Raw genomic sequence first — 18,344 nt, forward strand, 5'->3', positions numbered from 1 at the left:
ATAGCATCGTAAAAGGAGAGCACCTTCATTTTTCTCTCAGCAGTTGTCAGGATAAACTATTTTATTTAAAAAAAAAAAAAAAAAAGGACTGCAGAAGGGAATGTCCCTCCCCAGACAAGCAATAGTTGAGCTGGTGTGTTGATTTAGGCAGGAGGGGAACGTTATTTCAAAGGACCAAAAATCATTTTAGAAAGCAGTATTTAGCGGGGCAGTGTTCAGAGCCCTGTTGTTCTGCTGGGTGAAGGGGAGGAAAGAAAACTTTCCCATCAAGGGGGAAGGCAGATCTGACAAACAGCACTTCTAACAAGCAACAAATGCTCAGAGAAGAAGGTCTCTCTAATGTTTCATCAAAACCACAGCCACATAACCAATGTGGACTTCAGGCTGCAACTCATTAGTAAATGAATTCTATCTGTGACAGCCTTGTCAAACCCAAGCTTTACTGATTACATTTGGCTTTTAGGCAGTAATCCCCAGGGAAAGTGATTTATTTCAGCACTTGATGAGTTACTCCATAGATGGCAGTGATAATGACATTATCTTGACATAGGTTAGCATTTATAAGCCTCTTGGAAGGAGTGAGTGTTCAAGGGGGATTTAAATGAAGACAGGAGGGAAGCCAAGCACATTGGGGTGATAATCCATATAGAAATGCCTGGAAGTGCTGTCCACCTGTAGTAGGAAAGGTTTTACAAAGCCGGGTGAAAGCTCTGCTCCACATGGGTCAACAGAGAGGGGGATGTGGGCACCTCTACTCCTCTTCTGACAATTCTTTTACCACTCTCCCTGCGTGAAAAAAGAGACTGGGCTCCTTAAGATCAGGGAATCACCTCTTGAAGTGCAGGCGTTAATCTTGCCAAAGGGATTCATGCTTCATGTTCACACACCTGCTGGGATAGGGATAATCTGTGCAATTCAGACTAAGTGGCCTGAACACTGGATGCCCTTCTTACCTTGAAAGTCTTGGAATGGGAAGATATCATGTTTTTCCAACCTGAGCTATGAAGGTGCTCTTTGCAGTACAGGGGGCAAAACTTGTGTCCCAGCAACAGCTTCTTGGAAACCCCTTAGTTTGGGAAGCCTTTGACAGCCTTGGATAAACCAAACTGGGATCTTGAGTATTGTAGATGCTTGACAACCACTTAGCAGGCCCCAGGCGTGCCTGTGAAGGTGTCTGTTGTCATCCACTTGGCCTAGCAAGGCTTCTTTTGTATGTGGAAATACAGAGTGAGCCACCTTGAAGCCTGCCAAGGACATAAATTGAAGCGCTAGAGCATTTGAGCACCAATGCATTCACAAGACAGCATCACTCCCTCAGTTCTGCTGATCCATCTTTAAAGAAACTATAGCAAAAGCTTACTCAGCAGCAGCAGCATCTTCAGGCCTTTGTTCAGCTTCAGGAAAAGGCTTTATGGCTGCTGAAATTGTTCTGTCAATTTTCACTTGAGAGTATGTCTTTCTAAGGACAACAAACACGCGCCGTGTCTTCCTGACCCAGCATTGTCCAATCTGTTGCAGTGAAAGTAAGAACAGCTTATCTTTTTCAGCAATTAACTCTAATCCGAGAAGACATAGGTGACTAATTGCAAGAGAAAAGGCTATTACGTTTTCAAGAAATAGAATTTAATTTGCTTTTTTTCATCTCTAATATTCGGTTGGACCACAAAATTGCTTCTGTTGAAAATCAGAAGTGTAATATGATTAAATATCAAATTTACCGTTACTGTTTTTAAGGGAATATCTCAGGCAGCACCAAACCATCTGAGTTGGAGATGATAGAACTTGTAACATTTAATTACAATTTCGGGACGGGAGTCTAAACTCCAAGCAGGAAATGACTGGATCTCAGGAGAAAAGAGTATATATATATATATATTTAGGGGAAAGAGGATCAGGCTAGTACAGAATCCTGAGAGGTTGCTTCATAAAACAATCTACACGCTAAATCTTCCACTGGATCGATGTTGTGCACATTGTAAAATCAAGGGAGTAGACTTGAATTTGCCGAGTGAACGTAGTTATCATGAAGTGTAATGAGATGTTAGCTCAGAGCGACTGTGGATGAGGAGGCACCATGTGGGGACAGCAGAAGAGAGGAAGGGCAGCAGCTCCCGGGTTCCCAGGAAGGCAGATCGGAGGACAGCTCAGCTTGAGAGGCAGTCAGAAGTGCCATGTGCAAATTAAGATAAAACTATAAGGCTAAATTAAGTGAATTGCTTAGCCATAAGGCTAAAATAATGAATAGCTCAGAGAATAATACTTTTCACCACCTAGCCACATCAATATTAATTTCCATACACACTAGCGAGATTTGAAAACAACATGGGGCAGAGCCATAGGCAATACGTGGCTGCTGTGCCATTCCCCATGGCCTGCCCACACTGAGGACAATGCAAAATGTGATTTTATTAAACTTTCATTCTTATTCCATGGCACTCAGCGGTGTCTGTGACTGCTCACAATGGGAGGCACTGGTCCAGCACCCGCACTGGCACAGGCAAGGCTCGTTCCATGGACCCCAGCAGAGCCGTGCTGATTTACACCAGCTGAAATCTGACCTGATCGGAAGGACAACACTTAATTACTTCTTTATGCCTGACCCGCAGAGTGAGGATGTCCCAGCAGCACCAACCCGAGGGCACCCATCTCTCCCCTCAGCCATAGTAAATATTCCCATTCACAACACCACCGCAATGAAAAGCGGAAGCCGTGCACCAGGCTGAATGACCAGCTGGTTGGGCCAAAAAGGGCCACACAACAGGGCTCTCAAGAGTCACGGGATGCTCCTTGGATTGCTTCCTTTGCCAGCACCAAGCAGCGGCCTGCCCAGCTCCCAGCATGACCCATTGCCCATGGGAAGCGCCGCTGAATGAGGACACGTTGCCATGCCGTCCTGCACTCGCCGCAGCTTGACAAATGCATATAAGCAGCATCTTACACAGAGCCCATTGTAAGGATCGTGCCTTAAGGCTGTGTCCTTTCTTTCCAAGCAGAAGCGTTTGAAAGCATGCATGGAAACTATTTCTCACTGGGTACACTGGTGTGGAGAAATCCTACAGTCCCATTCTTTCCGCCTGCACACCCTCACTTACACTTCTCTCAGCCTTCTGGCTTCTGTGACTATTAATACAGTTTAGGGCACCTGCTGGTGAGTGATTTGCAGCAGGGATTATTTTCTGCCCCCTGGTTAAACAGAGCCCCTGGAGATGGGGCTACGGAGCAGGAGAGGAAGGACATGCAACACAAAACGCGTGGCATTTCTCTGCACAACACACATCAAGGCAGCAACCGGGCAACCCCAGCTAGGGTAAAGCTAAAGGGCAACTTGCTTCAGTAGTGTCAAGATTGTGACTCTGTCCTTACATTTCTGTACGAAACGTGGGTACGCTGTTATGTGAGGAATGGTGGTGGCTGGGTTTGTTTTGCAAAGCAGGGCTGGATATGCCACAGTGCCCGCTTTCCATGTAAGCACAAGGCAGTGGCTTTGGATATCATCATTCCGAAATCTCCTGTTGCTAAACCACACCTTTATGGAGTTGATTTTGCTGCGCCTGTGCATTTGAAGACTTGCTGAAATGCAGCTGTTAACCCCAAGGTATATCCCTTTACATCTCTGAAGAGGATACACCGGTTCATTAATTTTGTCATTTCATCTGGGAAGGATCAAATCTGGATTATTTTTTTTTCCCCTGTTCTCCTTAACTCCGTAATTACACTGACGGTGAGAAAACAGAGCAGAAAGGAAATTACTTTTAAAGGACATGGTAATAAACGTGTCCCGTATATCACTTTGCTGGGCTGTGTTTATTATTAACTTGGAATGGGAGACGATGCCACGGTTTGGGAGCACTGCAGGCCCAGGTGTGTGGCTCCAGGTTGTATGGACTGTCCCATGGTGGTGCCATGGGAACCTGATCCACGTGCAGACCTCATCAGCCCCATAAAGAGCTGGGGATCCCGCTGCTGCATACATCTCTATGCAGCTCAGCAGCAAGGAATTCCCTAACACTTCCCCCTTTGCTGCTTACCAGTCATGGAGGATTTGATTCATTTTAATTAAACCACTACGTACTGAGAACAGCTCCTCTGACTTCACGTCCACACCAGCTAATAGAGATCAAAATCTGACTTGCAGTCTACCTTGACAGTTGTCAACCTGGTGAGCTTCGGCTGTGATGAACTGAGCTCTAGCACCTGGAGAGATTAACCTAAGGGCTTGGTGTTGAGTCTCAGACAGGAGTTCCAGGAAAGCAGGGGAGTAAACTTTAAAAAAACTCTTAAGTTTCAGTATAATCTAGACTTCACCTTTTTCTTTCAGGATTAGAATCATAGAATCATAGAATGCTTTGGGTTGGAAGGAACCCCAAGGATCATCAAGTTCCAACCCCCCTGCCACAGGCAGGGCCACCAACCTCCAGATCTGGCACTAGACCAGGCTGCCGAGGGCCTCATCCAACCTGGCCTTGAACATCTCCAGGGATGGGGCATCCACAACCTCTCTGGGCAGCCTGTTCAGCACCTCATCACTTTCTGTGATGAAGAACTTCCCTCTGACATCAAATCTCAACCTTCCCTCCTTGAGCTTAAAACCATTTCCCCTTGTCCTGTCACTGTCTACCCTTACAAAAGTTGATTCCCCTCCTTTTTTATAATCTCCTTTTAAATACTGGAAGGCTGCAATGAGGTCTCCTCGCAACCTTTTCTTCTCCAGGCTGAACAAGCCCAGCTCCCTCAGCCTGTCCTCATAGGGGAGGTGCTCCAGCCCTCTGATCATCTTCATAGCCCTCCTCTGGGCCCTCTCCAACAGTTCCACACCTTTCCCATATTGGGGGCCCCAGACTTGGATGCAGTACTGCATATGGGGCCTCACAATCTCAGAATAAAGAGGGACAACGACCTCCCTGTCCCTGCTGGTCACCCCTCTTCTGATGAAGAAAGCCTGTATGCATTCAGGACAGATTTGCTATCCTGCTGTAGATCACTCCCAAGGTAAGAAGCAGAGTTAAAGCTGTTCAACAAGTAGATACTTAATCCAGGAGCACCACTGCTTTGCATAAGTGGACTGCCCAAAAGCAGCTGGCTTACTGAGCAGAATATGGCCAAAGCATGATCATGTTTGCCTGCTGAAATTATTTACTTTATAGCATACCCTCTCTTTCGCAGTAAGAGCATAGAAAGACTGGTTGCTTTCTTGTGAATTCTGGAGCTAAGGAAATTGTCTGGGCACTTAGTTGTGTTTTAGGACTTCTTCGTTTTTAGCAAAACCTGAGGTGTAAGAGTGGGTCAGAGGCCCAGTGGTTTTGAAGATGCGGAGATGTAGAAACAACTTTTCTGTGCTTGGGACTCCCATTTCATTCCCTGAGTCCATCCCAGGACACTGGGACATCATGGATGTAGGCAGGACACCCAGGTCACCTCTGTGGTGTCAATGCATAAAGATGAGTGCACAGGAGTGATGCTCACCACCCCTTGGCAGGTGCTCGGATGGTGGACAGGTCACAGTAATGCCCACATCAACCCAGGGGTTGGTCCTGGGTCAGATACTGGAACCCATCAACGAAAGCACATGCCAGTGCACAGCTCTTTTCCTGTAATGGGAAACAAATTCCTCAGGGCACAAATTTTGGAATATGTATACTGGCCCTTGTATTTTCAGGAAATTAAAAAAGATGGAATCTACCCCCAGAACTTGTTTCTGCTTAATTGATGTTAACGAACTCCATCAAGATAACAGTTGTTCTCTTGTTTGGCTACTGCCTCTGCTCATGAATTGTGTATGTATTATTGTTATTTATCAGCAGTCTCCTTGGAGTTTTACAGTGACACAAAATTATGACATCCCAGAGCTCACTATATCAAACACAAACAAATGATCAGGAAGAACCATAACCACAGAGCCTCTGATCTGAGCCAACCTTTGATCTGTGGCTGGAGATTCGGTGAAACAAAAGGTGGCTTATCGGGTTGTCAGGGCCCCGAGAACTAATACCATCCGTCAGACAAACCGGGCACTTCAGCTGGAGTACAACCAATCTTTGTATAATCTTTTGAGGATGCTAGGACTTCTTTGGTTTGGGATTCTTCCCCCATATGTGGCAGTGGTTTGGAATCCTAGAATCATAGAACCATTAAGGTTGGAAAAGACCACTAAGATCATCCAGTCCAACCATCAGCTCATCCGCACCATGCCCACTGACCATGTCCCTCAGTGCCACATCTACACAGTTCTTGAATACCCCCAGGGATGGTGAAGAAATACCTGAAGTGTTTGAGTGATTATCCCTTATTTTCCTGCTCTATTGGCAAAGGTGAAATGTGTGCATAAACAAAATACATGCAATGGTGCAAAAAGAAAAATAAAAGCACATTTTTGATTTAAGATTGATTTAAGAAAATGAACTGTGGAGCAAAGATGGCAGTGTGATTACACAAGCTTATTCACTGATGGAAATAAGTGCTGTGGCAGGCAATTATTTCCAGATCTTACCGTGCAAGAAAGGCAAACTGTTTGCTGGATAGCATTCATGAGGGTCAGATGATGGAGGGAAAGGCCAGGAAGACAAGAAGGAAAGCTTTCACATCCCTTTTTTCAAGCTGTCACATGAAAGAAATGCCTGCAGTAACACTCACTGAATGTGAACAGGGGGATGTTTTCAAACTGCCAAAACGTCCCTCACAGGGGCAGGGAGAGGAGGGAGAAGAAAATGATCATTAAGTAAAACAATAAGAGAATTGTTGCCATTTCATGTTATTTTTGTCATCCAGAGCTGAGTGAAGAGAAATAAGCCGGGCTTGTCCGGTATGTGTTATGTGAAGAAAAGTCTGATGCTATTATAGGTGCTGCATAGACTTCTCATGCTGTTATTGCGGGGCAATTCAATGCAGCTGCTGGTTCTGTGCTTTGAGCAGTTAATGGCGGCCAGCAGGAACCGGTCACGGTAGGAACAAAGCCAGAAAAGGTCTTGGATTGACTCGCTGCCCCATGGAAAACAAAACAGCAGCACTAAAAGGGGTGAAATTCGGCCTCTTTGAGGGTACAGAGTTACCCTCCTTGACTACAGAGAGCACCTAAAGCTGATGTGTTCCTACCACAGGCAGCGGCGAGGTGTCCCCAAGCAGCTGGGGTGACTCTGGACTGGTGTATCCATGCCTGCGGGCACAACAGTTCCGTCAACGCAGGACGAGGTGATTCTGCAAGAGAGAGCTCCTCCGGAAACGCAGCCCTTCAGGCACCAGAGAATGGGTCCTGCTGTGTGCAGATAACGGGCTGAAAAACAGGAAGTGGGGTCAGGAGTAAACAGCAGTTCTCACAGCGCAGGGTGACAGCAAAGAACTTCCACAGGGATCTGCGGCTCAGCATCTTCGTGAAGTGCCTAAAAAGGGGTGAGGGGTGAGGAGACAGAGGTGGCTGCAGATAAGAAGTTAGCTGAGGGCAAGGACACGCTGTGGGAACCACAGTGAGAGAGCAGATGAAGGTCAACAGAGGACTGCAAAATTGGGCTGGGGGGCAGGGAGCAGCCCTAGCTCCTACAGGCTCTGCACAGATGACTGCCAGCCAACAGCTGGGTCCTGCACTTGATGCCCACCAACACGTGGGCTCAGGACTCAGCAGCGGTCACAAGAGTAAAGTTGGGCAGCAGGAGCCTCGGGGACAGGAGCCCAGGGGAGGGAGGGGGAAGCATTGTGAGAGTTTGCCCCATTCTCCCTTCTGCTGAAATATCTGGCCACAGGATGCAGCAGGGTTCAACCCATGTGGCTGGAGTGTCACCTTGGCACATGCCTATGGTGGCGTGACCCTGCGCCATGCAGCAACATGGACACGGTCTTCGTCTCTCCACGCCCTATAAAAGGGGAAAATTTTCAAGTATGTCTTTCCATAAAGACAGAACAACCTCAATCAATGGATGAAGTTTTCCCCAGCATTTAAGGACATGCTTTAGAATGCCCATACCCAAACCAAGCACCAGAATACCGACCTGTGGGAAGGTCTGTTGCTTTGTTTGTGAGATGAAGGCTGATTTTTAAAGCATTTAGCAATAGGCTTGTTGCCTTTAGGTTGTTACTTGCAACTGATTTTGGCTATGGCAGGAGTCACCTGGCCACGCAGCTATGCCATTGGGGTACTCTCTGCCTTTTATGACACAGATCTTGTTGCAGGGCTACTGCCAGCATCTGGACAGTTCACCATGTGGTTTTTTCACTACAGCTTGAAATAATTCCTGGAGACGTGTTAGATCCTGAAAGCTGAGATAGTCTGGACTGAGCAAGCTGCAAGAGCCACCTTCACACTCAGTTCAAGAACACTTCAGTGTTTCACAAGGAGCCAGTTACACCAAAGCACTCCAATTTCACATCCTGGATACATGCATGAGTTCTGGTGAGTCATGCATGGGGTTTTGTGAGGTGTGTGGTTTGGTGGGACACTTGTCAGTGCAGAGGGTGTGCGGGGTACACAGGGACACAAATGAAGGTGCTGGGGGACAGGGTGTGGTGGCACATATGGAAGGTGCATGTTGGGGCATGGGAGGCATGAGGGTGAAGATGGACACTCATGGAGAGTGGCAGGACACAGGAGCATGGGAGGACATGCAGAAGAGCATGGGGAATGGGTGAGGGAAGACAACAGAACACACGGGGATGCAGCAAGACAGGAGGGCACAAGGGACAGGTGGGTGCATGGGGGACATGTGGGGGACATGTAGGGGTGGGCAGATGTGATGAGGAAGCAATGCACAGGGTTACTCAGCTGTGCTCTTTTCCATGACGCTCTTTGAAAAGGAGGGGGAAAGCTGCCTGCTCACTGCATTGCGTGCATTTGCCCCAGCAAAGTCTGCAGAGGAAGTCTCAGAGCTGCTTTGCGGGGGGGGGAGAAAAAAAAGCACACGAGTATGTATGTCTCTATATATTTTGTATACACACACACATGTGTATTTTTTTCCCTGTTGTTCATTAAGGCTGTGGTATGGCAGAGTTGCTCACAGACAGGCAGTTGGGTGCTGCCTCCCAGGGCCACTGAAGCAAAGCCCGCAGCAGAGGGGATCTCCTCAGCAGCCCTTGACCACCAAAAGCTTCAGTGCTGCCTCACCCTCACAGCTCTGAAGATGGTCTGAAATGCTGCCTTAAAAGTAAAGACCACTGAGATCACCTAGTCCAGCCATCAACCCATCCTCACCATGCCCACTGTGTCCCTCAGTGCCACATCTACACAGTTCTTGGACACCTCCAGGGATGGTGACTCCACCACCTCCCTGGGCAGCCTGTGCCACTGCCTCACTGTTCACTCCAAGGAAAAACAGAAAGAAAGGGAAAAAAAAAAGGGAAATTCCATCACTGTTCAAATACAAGGGGAAAGAAGTCAGCATGTTACACAGGCTAACATTGAGTCTAACAAGTAGTTACCACTATATGTAAGCTGTTAGCTTACAGTCCTGGCAACACCTGGGCTGTACATCTGTTTTTTTTTCTCTGAGTTGTAGCCACTATGATCCAGTTATATGGATTCATGTTAATTGCATTCATTCCTAATTAATATTTAATAAATTATTTAAAACTTGAATAGAATACTTAGTAATACAAGGAGGCATTAGTACTTAATTCTTCTTTTTTAAAATCTCAAACCTGTTCCACGAGTACTGTGCTGCAATATGTGAAAGTGAAATTCAGCAGTCCGAAGTGACCATAAATGTATGAACTTCTCCCTTCTGTGATCCTCTCCAGCTTCAGCACCCTGCCCTGCACTGTTTCATTGTCCTGACTTGAAATGAACTGAATAGAAGTTGCAACATCTCAGCAAATTCCACATGAAGATATTCCTGGCAAAGGCTGAAAAAAAGAAAGAAAAAAGGAAGAAAGAATTATTGTAATGGGGTCTGAGGGAGGGTTTTACCAATTTGGCTGTTGGCTGGGAGTAGGAGTCAGCGGGAGGTGTCCGTCTTGACAGGGACTGTGGCACCTCAACGAGAGAAAAAGAAGAAACCTCCCGGGAGAGAAACCTTACTGAACCACAGAGGCTTTCAGATCTCGGAGCATCCTCTATTGTTTTTACAGCTCCTCTGTGACTAAACGCTATTTTCCAATTACTATACTTTATTTTTTTTCAGTTGGGCTCCTCATCCTTTCTTTGAAGCAACGTGACCGCATAGTAAACTGTTTTTGAGGAGTGTTTGCTGTTTGAGGTTAGGAGCTGAAACCACAGTTTCTTATCTTGTCTTTCCGCGTCTGTTTTCGAATGAGCTAGAAGGGCAAGAGAGCAAAGCACTAACAACCGAAATCTCCTTTTGTTGCTCTCCCACCCATATCACCAAGACCATGGGACGAGAAGAGCCCTGCGGGTCCCAGCTGCAGGTTTTGCTGCCTGCAGACCAAGCATGGACTGACCTCTGAAGGGCTGCAGGCAGGGGTTGAGCTGGGAGATGGATGGAAAGCAGTCACCACCCGGCATGGTTCCACTGAAACCTGTGTCTGTTACTTGGGAAAAGCTCTAGAAAAAGGCAGAAAGTCCACTTCAGCACTTGTTGTTTTATTGCTGTCAAGTCTTGCTAGCAAATTGTCCCAGCACTTCACTGCAGGGCATGGGGCTGCAGATGGGAGTCTGCTGCATGTGGGTAACTGCCTGCAGCAGCTCTGGTAACCCCTGGGAAGCAGACTTAGGGGTGAGTAAAGGTAACAAAATGTGCTTCTGAGATTCAATTTTAGTTGAGGCACATCTGGGAGAAGACAATTCTAACTGGGCTGAACTGGGCCACCTTTCCAAGTTGCACCATGCACTGTTGGTACCTACAGACCTTTCCAACCCACATCTTCAGAAGCCTTGAGGTGTATTTTGTAGGCATTTTTTTCCCACATTCTCCAGTAGTCATGTTGGATATACCCCAACACCTCCTTGTATCTCTCAGAATTGCTTGAGTTCAACAAAGTTGGGTTCAGTAATTGGGTTCGGTCTTCACTTTTAGTAGCTGCCATACTTGGTCTTCTATGGATTTCTGTCTCTGTGACCTTCAACTAAGCAGGGAAAGAAAAAGGAAAAAGAAAAAAAAGAAAAAAAAAAAAAGAAAAGAAAGAAAGAAAAAAAAAAAAAAGGAGCGTCTTCTTAGGCACATCTGACCCTTTCTGTTTATCCCCAAGCAGTTATTCCTTTCCATGACAAGCCATATGGCCATTTCAAGCACTTGGGCAGGAAGATCAAACATCGCATCCCATGTGTCCACCATATCACCGGTGGCGGTGGCAGCGGCAGTGCTGGAACCACCACCATGGCCTCATCAGGATGAGCAGCACAAAACCCACCCCAGAGCACTGGAGCACTGTCAGGTGGAGGAGAAGGACACAGGGGCAGCAGGAGTGTGTTGTGGCTCAAAGAAGTCCCCAGAGCAGCCAAAAAGGCAGCCTCATCTCCTAAAACTCACATCCAGATGTAGGAGCGAGATGACACGATTGTTCCAGTGGTAAATGATGGCTTCCATCAATGGATTGATTTCTGAGCTAAAACATTGGTAGCATCGAACCTCGAGAGGTGCTCATTATTTGCACTCAGCTGACAGTGAGTTACGTGGGAATTTCACATGAGAAGCTGAATGAGTTTCATTATCTTGAGACTCATCTCGAAAACACGGAGCCAATAATTGCCTCTGTTTAGCTCTGGCTCTCAGAAAATCAGACTTCACTCTTGAGCAAAATAGCCACAGGGGCTGTGTTTGAACAAATACTTCCTACTCATGGAAACACTTTCCGAACTGCACGTTGAGTTCTGTGACCCCAGCCAACCTCAACCTGGCCCTCACCTTCTCAAATGGCTGTGCCACGGTGCCTGCTGGGCCCCCACCTCAGCAGATCTGTCCTGGGGTTGTGTGCAGGGGCACAGGGCACAAAGCTTATGGTGTAGGTGGGAAACTCCACTTAGGCAACACCAGCTGCACCCTGTGTTTTGCAGAACAAGTCTCCACCTGGTTCCTGTAAGCTTCTCAACTAGGAGTCCATCTCCTCTGCCAGGACTTCTCTCAGCCGCTGACCTTCCAAGAGCTTTATTGCAAAGTATAACCTGACTAATGCTTCTCCTGCCACTGCTCCTCATCCACCAGCAGAGTAATTCCCTTCATTTGTTTCCATCAGTACCTGTCATTACAGCTTCTCTCATCCTCTTCCCCTCTCTTATTTCCATGGAGGGCTCTTCATGGCACCAAAAACTGTGTCAGTCTTCTACGCATTTGAGATAGTTTTCATAATTCTTTCATAAAATGCAAAGGGCCCCTTGTTACAAGAAAGACATTGAGGCCCTGGAGCATGTCCAGAGAAGGGCAACAAAGCTGTGAGGGGTATGGAGCACAAATCTTACAGGTAGTGGTTGAGGGAACTGGGATTGTTCAGTCTGGAGGAGGCTCAGGGAGGACTTTATTGCCCTCTTCAACTGCCTGAAAGAAGGCTGTGATGAGGCGGGGATCATCCTCTTCTCCCAGGCAACAGTGATGAGAGGTGATGGCCTTAAGCTGCATGGGGGAGGTTCAGGTTGGATATTAGAAGAAATTATTCTCAGAAAGAGTGATAATGCATTAGAACAGGCTGCCCAGGGAGGTGGTGGAGATACCATCCCTGGAGGTGTTCAGGAACTGCATAGATGTGGCACTGAGGGACATGGTTAGTGGGCATGATGGGTTGATGGTTGGACTGGATGATCTCAGTGGTCTTTCCAACCTCACTGGTTCTATGATTCTGTGATTCTATCAAATTGCCTGGGAGTGAAAATCAGCCTGTGAATGCACAATGCCATGATAGCTAAATGTGTCCCCAAGTGCCTGGACAGTAGTGGGACATCAAAGCACAACTCAGTGGACTGAAGCTGTTGAGATAATCCACTGACATCTCCTTTTCCATTTGTTTTATTTGCTAATTTAGCTATCTCACAAAGGGAGGGATTGACAGCTCTTACAGCATGTTCTGCATCAAGGAACGAGGAACATCTTTCTCCCAGATGCTCACAGAGGGCACAGCACATTCAAGGACTGCAGGCGTCAGGCCAGACAGCCAGACCCACTCCTCTCTCAGCTTCTCTCAGGCCTGTTCCTTTAGCAATTTTCACTGCCAGTGCTTAAGGATGTCATGTTGGGGTGTGACGCGCCATCAGCTGTCTCCACCTGACCCCATCACATCAGCATCCCCACTGCGTGTCCCCACAAGAACTCGAAATCCACGGCTGGCTGCAGCCAGAGTTCAGCCTGATACATTGAAGGGGCTGGAAGCACCCTGGGGGCACCCCCTCACCATGCCCCTTCCTGTCCCCTTCACAGTCCCGTTCTCTGTTCTTGTCCTGTGACAGATTTGCCCTGTTCTGCCTGCGGAAAGTACTGGAACCGTTTCATTCCTGCAGTGCTTTTCTCCTTCTCCATCCCTCTCAGCAGGCTTGGATCTATTCAATTCCCCTTTATTTTCTTTCTTTCCAGTGCAGCTTCCTTCAGTCTCAGCTTTTTGGCTGATGCTGGGCTTGAAATCTGCTTTTCCTCTTCCCCACGCTTCCTCCTGCAGTAACCCTTTGTGCATTCTGTCCCAGCACCGCTCCGATTCCCCCCCGCTCCCACTGGGCTGTGTTGATGACGCTGTGTGTACACAACAACACCATCCTGTTTGACGCTGATGCTTTTAAAAATATTATTGTTATTACAAAAGAATGCTTATGCACAGCCCTGTGACGTCTGCGCCCGCTTCCCAGATAGCCAGTGCTTGATGGCTTGAGTCAGTCTGCTGATTCAGGCACCTACTGCAACAGACCTCAATGGGCCACAGCTAGTAATCTCAAGTTCGTGCTCGTAAACAGCAGACCAGGCACCTCTTTGTGGTTTTGTTTTTGCTTGAGAAATGTGTTCACCAAAAATATGCTCTTGCTCACCCAGGGGACATCCCAGAGGAGAAGCCACTTAATCTGGAGCAGGTCTCACTGCCCGATGGTGGGGACAAAGACGAGGCTGGTGGCTCCCTGGCAGACAAAGCAGTGTTGTGGGGGATTGTTCAGTCTGAAGAAGAGGAGCTCAGAGGAGACTTTATCACTCTCTACAACACCTGAAAGGAGGCTGCGGTGAGGTGGAGGTCGGCCTCTTCTCCCAGGTAACAGTGGTAGGATGAGAAGTGATGGACTTCAGTTGCAAAGGGGAGGTTCAGGTTGGATATTAGGAAACACTTCTCAGAAAGAGTGGTGATGCATTGGCACAGGCTGCCCAGGGAGGTGGTGGAGTCACCATCCCTGGAGGTGTTCAAGAACACTGGAGGTGTGGCACTGAGGGACGTGGTGAGTGGGCATGGTAGGGATGGGCTGATGGTTGGACTAGATGATCTTAGTGATCTTTTCCAACCTTAATAACTCTAAGACTCTATGATTCTATGATTCATGACAATTTGGAAGGAAAAACATGGTTTTGAGTTACTCGGAAAATGGCAAGGCATGACCTGAGAAGCTCTCTCCAGAAATGTTCTTTCATACTTTTGCTTCACGGAATTATAGAACTGTAGATAGAATGGTTTGGGTTGGAAAGGACCTTAAAGACCATCTAGTTTCAACCCCCTGCCATGGGCAGGTTTACCACCCACCAGCTCAGGCTTCCCAGGGCCCCATCCAGCCTGGCCTTGAGCACCTCCAGGGACTGGGCATCCACAACTTCTCTGGGCAACCTGTGCCAGTGCCTCACTTTTCCTTTGTTTTATTTTCATAGCATTTTGTGACATTTCATTAGTACTGCACGTTATATAAGAATATTGTACTGTTTTGTTTTTTTTTTTTTTCTATTCTGTTTCATTTGAAAACTATTAAAACCATCTGCCACTTAGTAAACACTAACATATTTTCTTTTCTAGATCAAAGTGTCTCCTGTCTGTGTTGTAGTGGAAGTTTGACATTATTTTTTTTACAAGACAGTCAGGAGACACTTTGATCGGGCGCCAAACTGTTTCACTACAACAAACAGGCAACACTCTGAGCTAGAAATGATAAGATGTTATTATGCGCTGTGATGATTTCATTGCATGTCGGCAGTAATGTAAAAAAAAAAAAGCCCTACATAACATATAACATTCAAATATCATTGTGAAATTCCAGATTTCTTTAGAACAAGCAATGCATTAATTGAAAGCGTGCCTTTTGTATTTTGCTTTCATGTAATTTTGACTTTTTGTTAGCATTTTTAACCATTTTTAATCCTTTTCCTTAAAAAAAACACCAAAAACAAACAAAAAAATGAAACAGCATCTTCTGTCAGAAACGTTCCATTGAAAAAATTCTGATGGATTCAACTTAAAAAGCTTTTCCCGAAAGCCTCCTCATACACAAAAGATTATTGCCCCTGTCAGAGAGCAAAACAAACACCTGCTGGCTTTTTTGTCATTCCTAAATAAGTTAATTGCTGCAGGATTATCCCATCCGTGTTTCTCAAACACAGCACTCCCAACTGGCCCTCATACATGTGTTTTCCTTTTAAGCTGCGATGCTTTTCTTCACAGAGAGCCCCTGGATCTGCAATAACAAATACTGAAGCTACGCACCAAGAAAAAAAGAAATGTGCATGTTGTCATTTCTGTCTTAATTTGCATGCTGACAAGGGCTCTTCCATAGCCACGTATATGTCTCCTGCCCCTTTGCATGGCACCAAGCACCTGGGCACCAAAGAGGGGCTATGCGTGAGTGTGGGTACATGGCCCTGAACATGGAAGCTGCGTAGGGAACAGGTGAAGGCGACCAGCTCCGCTCCCTCCTCCTGAATGCAGGTCATCTCCTGGCCCGTCAGTAGGTGCCATCCTAGCTCTTCCTGGGGACAAGCAGATCTGGAAGGGCTGGCTGTCTCCTATGGGCCTCCACAGCCCAGAAAAATGGTAGCAGAAAGGCAACAGTGTGAACAAGGAGAACTTGTCTCACCAGCAGGGAGAGATGGACACTGATCCTTCGGACATTCACTTACCACACCCTAACAGAGGCGAGGAACTGCAGATGTCCTAAGTTTTGTTCTCAGTTATACAATTTTGAGGAACCAAAGATGACTCTGTTGGAGAAATTGGACAAAAGTTGCATCAAAGAAGAGTTCAGTTGGGTATTAGGAAAGAAACTTTCACAAACACAAGTTGCTTAGAGGGACTGTGGGATCTCTGTCCTTGGAGGGATCCCCAGATCTACCATATATGGCCCTAAGTGGCCTGTTCTAATATCAAAGTTAGCCTGGCTCTGAGTGGGTTGTTGGATCAGATGGTCTCCACAGGTCTCTCTGACAGCTTCAGCTATTCTACATTGGTGTTAGGAAACACCTAAATATAAGTGGGATGGATTCCAGCTCAGGAGATAACATTTTTGAGATGTGCCTGACCCTGGGCTCATGTCCCTGTGCACGTCCCATTACAGCAGTGATGTAGGCTGTACTGGTGGCCACATGAATCTCTGCATCCAACGTCAGATGCGTCATTCAAGGAACAGCACTCAACCCTTTTGAGACGAAGTCCTTCGTAGCTCAGATAACATAATTTCAAATATGTAATGGAACCAGCCTCGGGTTGAAGGACTCGTAGGACTCATATCACACAGCATAAGGTCACAAAGAGACCATAGGCAGCACGCTGACCTTCAGGCATTTCATTGCTGGAAGTGTTTGTAGCAATAAAGCCACATGCTGGTGCAGCGTCAACACTCAGAGCACGTCCAGCACACAGCCCTGCCACCACACCCTGGGGTTTTGTGTCAGTATGTGCATTATAAACAAAGGCCAAGCACGGACACTGCATATTTAGGTCTACTTTCCTCCCCTGATGCTTTGGGGTGGGAAGGTCACTGTCCCGAGAATGACTCCAGCATCTGCATAGCACTCGTTGCTCAAGAAGTGTTGAGCCTTAGCTCATCTTCTCCCTTTTTTAACAGGCTATTTAGAAACAAAAGCTGTAGTATCATGTACAATTGCCGTTTCAATTCAATAGTAGTATTTTAGTATGCAATAAATCATTAGTGGGAGAAAAAGACAGAAATCCAGACTGGGAGGCTGGGAGTGTGGGTCCAATGAGAAGGAACTCAAGTCGGGTGTTTCATTCCCAAGGGCTCACCACTTCCATGGTTTTCTTCCCAGAAAATTGCTTTCAAAAGTTCATCTGCACTAAGCAAAGTTTTACTTTATTTTGGAAAGCCAAGAATTCAGTATTTTCTTCCCTATAAAGAGGACCCACCTTTCACGGGCAGTGTATTGTTATTGCTTGTCTGCTGGCATCTCTTCCTATTACCTCCTCCTCCTCTGGGTAAAAATCAGCATTTGTCACTGCCCGTGCTGCCCTCTTACCCTATAGGGTTTTCCATTAGCTCGTGCCATCCCTCCAAGCATCCTGTGTGCTGAAAGACCCAAGAGACCACAGAGCCCAGTGTGCCCAAGGGCTTCCCTCTTCACCAGGAGAGGGAAACAACCTGGAAAAGACAACTACAGCTTCCAAAGATCCCATCTCTTCCCAAATGGAAATATTTTGAAGCTGTGGCCTAAAGAGAATGGCTGTTTACCAGCTCCAAACCACCCCATGATCCTCAGCTTCCATCTAGGAGCTCCTAATCCTGCCTGTCCTCCAAACCAGAGAGGACTAAACATGGTCGTGGAGTTACAGTCGTCACAGGAATGGGAGCCACAGATAAAACTCAGCACCCTGAGGTCTGCAGGTCTTTGTGTCACTTATCTACTGCTAGAACATCTTCTCATACAATGTTTGTGCCTTTACCAGAACCAAAGACATCCCTAGCAGGACTGTTCTATCATTCCACTGCTCTCTTTGAAGTGCCTTGCCCCTCTAAGCAAACAGGGGAGGAAGTGCTTCATGTTCACATGCTCCATCAAAGCACTTTGTCTGGGTTGGGAGGCATCTGCCAAGCAGCAACGTACGGCATGTTCTGCCTCTCTATTTGCATGGTTTGAGGAAACAGGCTGCCTACACAGCCACCTTCCAGATGGAGCAGTCCCATGTGAATATGAACCTTTGTTAGCAGTTGCCAGACGTAACGTGGTACATGAGAAATGCCTATGTGGAATCATAGGGTTGGGCTGTTTTGCTTAATCATTCTGATGATGATAGAATACAGCTGCCTAAAGGGCTGTCCCCTTGGAAACCTCCCTGTCCACACATTTGAGGGCACTCAAGATAAACCAAATCGCCTGCCATGCTCATGAGAGAGAGCAGCTTTATGGGGAAGAAAGAGGTCTAACTACTATGTCTTCAAATAATAGCTTTCCCTCATTCAATACGCTCCTGATGTTGTCCTTCAAAGCCTACAGAACATGGAGAGGACTCAAGATGGAGTTCTTACTGTGGCTGGTTATTTTTGTTGGAAATGGCTGTTGCTATTTTTCCGTCCCGTT

Source organism: Gallus gallus, chromosome 1 (genome assembly GCF_016699485.2).
Source record: "Gallus gallus isolate bGalGal1 chromosome 1, bGalGal1.mat.broiler.GRCg7b, whole genome shotgun sequence".
Lineage (NCBI taxonomy): Eukaryota > Metazoa > Chordata > Aves > Galliformes > Phasianidae > Gallus > Gallus gallus.